The sequence below is a fragment of the Pelophylax lessonae genome (assembly GCF_965119305.1).
Source record: "Pelophylax lessonae genome assembly, chromosome: 5".
In the NCBI taxonomy this organism is placed as follows: Eukaryota; Metazoa; Chordata; class Amphibia; order Anura; family Ranidae; genus Pelophylax; species Pelophylax lessonae.
Window position 1 is genome coordinate 316,340,046 of NC_138772.1, and position 7,319 is coordinate 316,347,364.

Consider the following 7,319-nt stretch of genomic DNA (forward strand, 5'->3'; position numbering starts at 1 on the left):
ATATAGATCTATTAAATACAGTGATATGTTTCAAGCATTTTTTTCTTTTAATTTTGATGATTATGGCTGACAGCTAGTGAAAACCCCAAATTCAGTATCTCAGAAAATTAGAATATTACATAAGACCAATAAAGAAAAAAAGGATTTTTTAAACAGAAATGTTGGCTTACTAAAAAGTTAGTCCATGTACTGTATAATATGCACTCAATACTTGGTCGGGGCTCCATTTGCATGAATTACTGCATCAAAAGAGCTTAGTGGTGAGCTGGCAAAACCATTAACAGATCTATTTAACCAATCATTAGTAACAGGAGTCGTCCCGGAAGATTGGAAATTGGCAAATGTCGTGCCCATTCACAAGAAAGGTAGTAGGGAGGAATCGAGCAACTATAGACCAGTGAGTCTGACATCAATAGTAGGCAAATTAATGGAAACCCTATTAAAGGATAGGATTGTGGAACATCTTAAATCCCATGGATTGCAAGATGAAAAACAACATGGGTTTACTTCAGGGAGATCATGTCAAACAAATCTTATAGATTTTTTTGACTGGGTGACTAAAATAATAGACGGTGGAGGTGCAGTAGACATTGCATATCTAGATTTTAGTAAGGCTTTTGACACTGTCCCACATAGAAGACTTATCAATAAACTGCAGTCATTGAGCATGGACTCCCATATTGTTGAGTGGATTAGGCAGTGGCTGAGTGACAGACAACAGAGGGTTGTAGTCAATGGAGAACATTCAGAACAAGGTCATGTTACCAGTGGGGTACCTCAGGGATCTGTACTGGGACCAATTTTGTTTAATATCTTCATAAGTGATATTGCAAAAGGCCTCGATGGTAAAGTTTGTCTTTTTGCTGATGACACAAAGATATGTAACAGGGTTGATGTTCCTGGAGGGAAACGCCAAATGGAAAAGGATTTAGGAAAACTAAAAAGAATGGTCAGAACTCTGGCAACTGAAATTTAATGTGGATAAGTGCAAGATAATGCACCTGGGCCGTAAAAACCCAAGGGCAGAATATAGAATATTTGACACAGTCCTGACCTCAGTATCTGAGGAAAGGGATTTAGGAGTAATTATTTCAGAAGACTTAAAGGTGGGAAGACAATGTAATAGAGCAGCACGAAATGCCAGCAGAATGCTTGGATGTATAGGGAGAGGTATAAGCAGTAGAAAGAGAGAAGTGCTTATGCCGCTGTACAGAACACTGGTGAGACCTCACTTGGAGTATTGTGCGCAGTACTGGAGGCCATATCTCCAGAAGGATATAGATACTCTAGAGAGAGTTCAGAGAAGAGCTACTAAACTAGTACATGGATTGCAGGAAAAAACTTACCAGGAAAGGATAAAGGACCTTAACATGTATAGCTTGGAAGAAAGAAGAGACAGAGGGGATATGATAGAAACTTTTAAATACATAAAGGGAATCAACTCGGTAAAGGAGGAGAGCATATTTAAAAGAAGAAAAACTACCACAAGAGGACACAGTTTTAAATTAGAGGGGCAAAGGTTTAAAAGTAATATGAGGAAGTATTACTTTACTGAGAGAGTAGTGGATGCATGGAATAACCTTCCTGCAGAAGTGGTAGCTGCAAATACAGTGAAGGAGTTTAAGCATGCATGGGATAGCCATAAGGCTATCCTTCATATAAGATAGGGCCAGGGACTATTCATAGGATTCAGATATATTGGGCAGACTAGATGGGCCAAATGGTTCTTATCTGCCGACACATTCTATGTTTAATGCGGCGTGGCTTGGAGCCGAACAGCCAGTGGCACTGCTGAGATGTTATGGAAGCCCAGGTTGCTTTGATAGTAGCTTTCAGCTCATCTGCATTGTTGGCTCTGGTGTCGGTTATTTTCCTCTTGATAATACCCCACAGGTTCTCTATGGGGTTTAGGTCAGGCTAGTTTGCTGGCCAATCAAGCACAGTAAAACCATGATCATTAAATCAGGTATTGGTACTTTTGGCAGTGTGGGCAGGTGCCAAGTCCTGCTGGAAAATAAAAAATCAGCATTTCCATATATCTGGTCAGCAGAGGAAAGCATGAAGTGCTCTAGAATTTTCAGGTAGAGGGCTGCGTTGACTTTGGACTTGATAAAACACAGTGGACCAATACCATCAGATGACATGGCTCCCCAAATCATCACTGACCTTGGACTGGTTTGCATTTAATTTGGAAATCCAGGTCCCAGAGTCTGGAGGAAGAGTGGAGACTCGAGAGTAAAGAATTCAAGTTGCATGGGGTCCAGTATGAAGTTTCCACAGTCAGTGATGATTAGGGGAGCCATTTCATCTGCTAGTGTTGGTTCACTGTGTTTTATCAGGTCTAAAGTCAGCGCAGTCCTCTAAAAGGAAATTCTAGAGCATTTCATGCTTCCCTCTGCTGACAAGCTTTATGGAGATGCTGATTTCATTTTCCAGCAGGACTTCGCACCTGCTCACACTGCCAAAAGTACCAATTCCTGGTTTACTGATCATGGTATCACTGTACTTGATTTGCCAGCAAACTTGCCTGACCTAAACCCAATAGTATTCCAACATGATAACAACCCAAACACACTTCCAAGACAATCACTGCCTTGCTAAAGAAGCTGAGGGTAAAGGTGATGGACTGGCCAAGCATGTCTCCAGACCTAAACCCTATTGAGCATCTGTAGGGCATCCTCAAACGGAAGGTGGAGGAGCGCAAGGTCTCTAACATCCACCAGCTCTGTCATATCTTCATGGAGGAGTGGCAACCTGTGAAGCTCTGATGAACTCCATGCCCAAGAGGGTTAAGGCAGTGCTGGAAAATAATGGTGACAACACAAAATATTGACACTTTGGGCCCAAATTGGACATTGTCACTTAGGGTTTTACTCACTTTTGTTGCCAGCGGTTTGGAATGTAATGGCTGTGTGTTGAGTTATTTTGAGGGGACAGCAAATTTACACTGTTATACAAGCTGTACACTCACTACATTACATTGTAGCAAAGTGTCATTTCTTCAGTGTTGTCACATGAAAAGGTATAATAAAATATTTACAAAAATGTGAGGGGTGTACTCACTTTTGTGAGATATATTTTTTAAACATTTTGATATGATCCGTTGTGAACACAACAAAATAATCTACTCTTGTGGGAGGGTGTATAGCATAAGGGTAGCAGTAGAAAGAAATATACAGTCACATGAAAAAAGTAAGAAATTGTTGACTTTTTAAACATATTTGAAAAGGCAAGCATTAGATCTTCATTCAAACAGTACCTACAAAGGTGATACACAGAAAAAGTACACCACTACGTTTAACACCACTACAAGTTCACAAAACTACTGTAGAATTAGGTGCTCCAGAATGGGTGCCAATTATTAGAACCTCCTCAGGGAGTTTGCAGGTGGGACCTATCTTATAAAAAAAAAACTAAACATATCTAGGGTCTGGTGTTCTCTTAGCTATTGATGAATGTGACATCATCATCCAGGATATAAAGGGCTTTCTATGGCCCTCAGAAAGAAGGTTGTGAATGCCAATGAGTCTGGCAAGGAATTTTAAAGATTGGCAAATAGTCATTCATTCCATTGTAAGGAAAATAGTATACAGGTTGGATACATTTCAAATGACAGCTACTTTGTTCACAACCAGCCTGCCCAGCAAAATGAGCAAAACAGCTGCCTGGTTAATGCTAATAAGCTTTCCAAAAAGACAAAAGGGAGGTGTATAGCGCTGCCTGTAAATTACTTAATAGTTGGTTAAGAAAAAACTTCACTAAAGTGCAGCAGTGCAAATAAATATTTGTGTAATTCCTTAGAGAATTTAAATTGATAGTGAAAGTGAAATAAATAAGTAATGAATAAAATGGTGAATAACCTAGTGATAGTGGTTAAAAAAATAATCATTGAATAATGATGAATTAAATAATGTTATAAAGTGCTCTGTAGTCCTGTATGGGACCTATATAGAATCTAATAACAATTAAATTAATAGTGAAAAAATTCAAGTGAATAAGCCGTAGCTTGGTATGGTAGTGTAAAGTGAAGGGCAAATGTGAATGGTGTTTCAAGGTATATATAACAAAAAATATTGATATCACTAAATTGATAAATTATATAAATAAGTGAAAATCCTCAGTGTATTCGCTTCCTGTGTATAGCTAAATCTAAAAATTACACAGTGTAAAACCAGCAGAATGCCACATATAAACCAATCTATAAATAATCTAAGAGATACGTAGTATAAAAACAGCAGGGAACCACATATAGAAACTGGGATATAAAAAATTGCAAAGATAAATATCCAAAATCTCTCAATAAATATAATGAAAAAACTCTCAATAAATGTAATAAAAATATAGTCCAAAGATAAATGTCCAATCAATTATATCACACAGATTGTTAATCACAGATATATTATAAAGTATTGCGAACACAAAATTTCTCTGCAGAGTCTGGAGGTAAAGCTAGGTATACACATATTGAAATTTGACTGGTTCAGCAGGACTTGGACAAATCTCGCTATGTGTATAGCCCTTTCTGTTCAACAGAAGCCAGTTCTGTCAAACGGTCCTCTGGAAAGCAACATCCAATCAGCCGCTGCAACACTGATCAGTGTATTCTGAAGGGAAGGGAAGGGGGAGGCGTCCCTGCTGTCCGAATACAATAGACCTATGGGAGAGATCCCTGCATATACCCCACTTGTGTGGATGCAGGGACATGTGAGTTTTTTTTTCTTTTTTCAACCTAGTGGTGAATGAAAAAAATCTCTGCATGTATACCCTATTTGCACAGGGTTCCCTAGGGGAAGGGAGGTCCTTCTGTTGATAGTTCTTCCTAATCTTAATGCCTGAAATCAGTTTTTGTTATTAAACTGTATATATCTTTGCAACAACTTATGCTGGCCTAGTGGCAAAGCTAGACATTTTTTCACCTGGGGCAAGGACTCAGTTTGGCACCCCCTCATCCCAAATGGTGTCCGTAGGGCAGATGTTGGTGTCAATAGGGCAGTGGATGGTGTCAGTAGTTTTTTTTTTTTTTTTTTAATTGATAATTGTTTACAATTTTACTTTTTATTAATTTTTACAATTTCTTTCCCAGCCCTGTTGGGGGTCTTTTGTTAACTATTTTCCCAATGTATTTGCATCCACATGCCTGTCCTCATTGTACATCTAAATGGCTAAAAAAAAAAAAATTTGTGTTTAAATACCGTCATTTTGATGTGTAGATGCATTGCTTCCAGTCCGGCCGGCTAGGCGATGTCATCATAAGGAGATTCCCTTGGACTCCTGGGATATTGGTGTCATCTATCCCAGGAGTCCATGGGAATAGCCTAATACTGAAATCTTGTATTATTTCCATACCAGAAATGATGCGATCAGGGAGGAGTTAGGTGCTATTTTCGAAGATCAGTTTCCACCGGGAGGAAGTGGAGCCTCTCTGCTCAGGGACCACGCCAGTACCACACCTGTGGCATTACTGCGCAGGCATGAGATTGGGAGGTGTATGCTTGGTAGCCAGCTGCACTGAATCCCGGAAATAAAGACAAGTGGGCTTCAGATGCCCACAACAGTGATGGACCTTCCCTACTTCCGAGATCAGGTTTACGTTTTACTGATTTTACCTAAACAATAAGGAATACATTAGTGACATTATCCAAATCCTAAAGTAGAAGTTATAACAATGACAGGGAACAAAAAATTGATTTGGGGGACTGAAACTCCGCTTTGAATATCAGTGGTCTATACAGACATCAGGGATGTCTCACTTTTAAGGCAGAGAAAGGGACACAGATTCTAAAATTTCCTTTCTCTGGAGCCTCAGCTTCACTGGACAGTGAATATATAGGAAGTGCTATGTGCTGAGCAGCTTTCTGTTCATTCACAAACTGTAGTACACAGTTTACTTGGCTTCAGTTAATAATGACCACGGTAAGGGATCAGTACTGATTAGAGTTGAGCGAACACCTGGATGTTCGGGATCGGCGGGTTCGACCGAGCTTGAAGAAAAAGTCCGGGTTCGTGATCCGGACTTAACCCGAACTTTGCCCCGATCCCGAACCCCATTGAAGTCAATGGAGACCCGAACTATTGAGCACTAAAATGCCTCTAAAACAAACATGGAAAGGGCTAGAGGGCTGCAAATGGCAACAAACTCATCTTAAGAGCATGGCAAGTGCTCTGCAAACAAATGTGGATAGGGAAATAACTTAAAATAACAGAAAATAATAATCATCTTGAATGATGTAGGAGGAGGACGAGGCCCATATGGAGTAGGAGGTTGAGGTGGCGGTGGATATGGCGGTGTAGGTGGAAGTGGCGGCGGCAGTGGAGGAGGGGGAAGAGGTAGCCAACACTGGTTTTGGTTTTTAATAAAAGATTATTTTAAATTCGGGTACACCCCAAAAGAGTAAGAAAGATCAAATCCAACAATGGCTGGGTAAGGCCGGTATACATGTCTATTCTGCACAAGGTACGGACAAGTCCTGTGGGATCCATGCCTGGTTCATTTTAATGAACATGAGCTTGTCCACGTTGGCTCTGGACAGGCGGCTGCGCTTGTCTGTGATAACGCCCCCAGCCGTGCTAAATACACAGTCAGATAATACACTGGCTGCAGGGCAGGCCAGCACCTCCAAGGCATATAGGGCAAGCTCAGGCCATGTGCCCAACTTGGAGACCCAGAAGTTGAAGGGGGCAGACCCGTCATTCAGTACGTCTAGGCGTGTGCACACATACTGCTCCACCATGTTAGTGAAATGCTGCCTCCTGCTAAGACGTTCCATATCAGCTGCTGGTGCTGCTGCTTGTTGTGGTGTGCTGACAAAGCTTTTCCACATTTTGGCCATGCTAACCCTGCCTTCTGAGGTGCTGGCAGTGCCCTGGCAGCATTGACAACCTCTTCCTCCTCCTCCCCTGCCTTTGCCTTGTGCGTCCATTGTGCCCCTGCTGTCAGGTGGGAATGCCACCAGCAGCGCGTCCACCAGCTTGTACTCGCGCATCTTCTGATCACGCTCCAGTGAGGGAATTAAGGACGGTACGTTGTCCTTGTAATGGGAATCCAGCAGGCTGGCCACCCAGTAATCAGCACAAGTTACTATGTGGGAAACTCGGCGGTCGTTGCGGAGACACTGCAGCATGTAATCGCTCATGTTTGCCAGGCTGCCCAGAGGCAACGAAAAGCTGTCCTCTGTGGGAGGTGTATCCTCTGTGTCCTCTGTATCCCCCCAGCCACGCACCAAGGATGGCCATGAGCTGGCCTGGGTGCCACCCTGCTGTGAAAATTGTTCCATATCCTCCTCCTCATCCTTGTCATCCTCCAGAACTGTGCCCCTGCT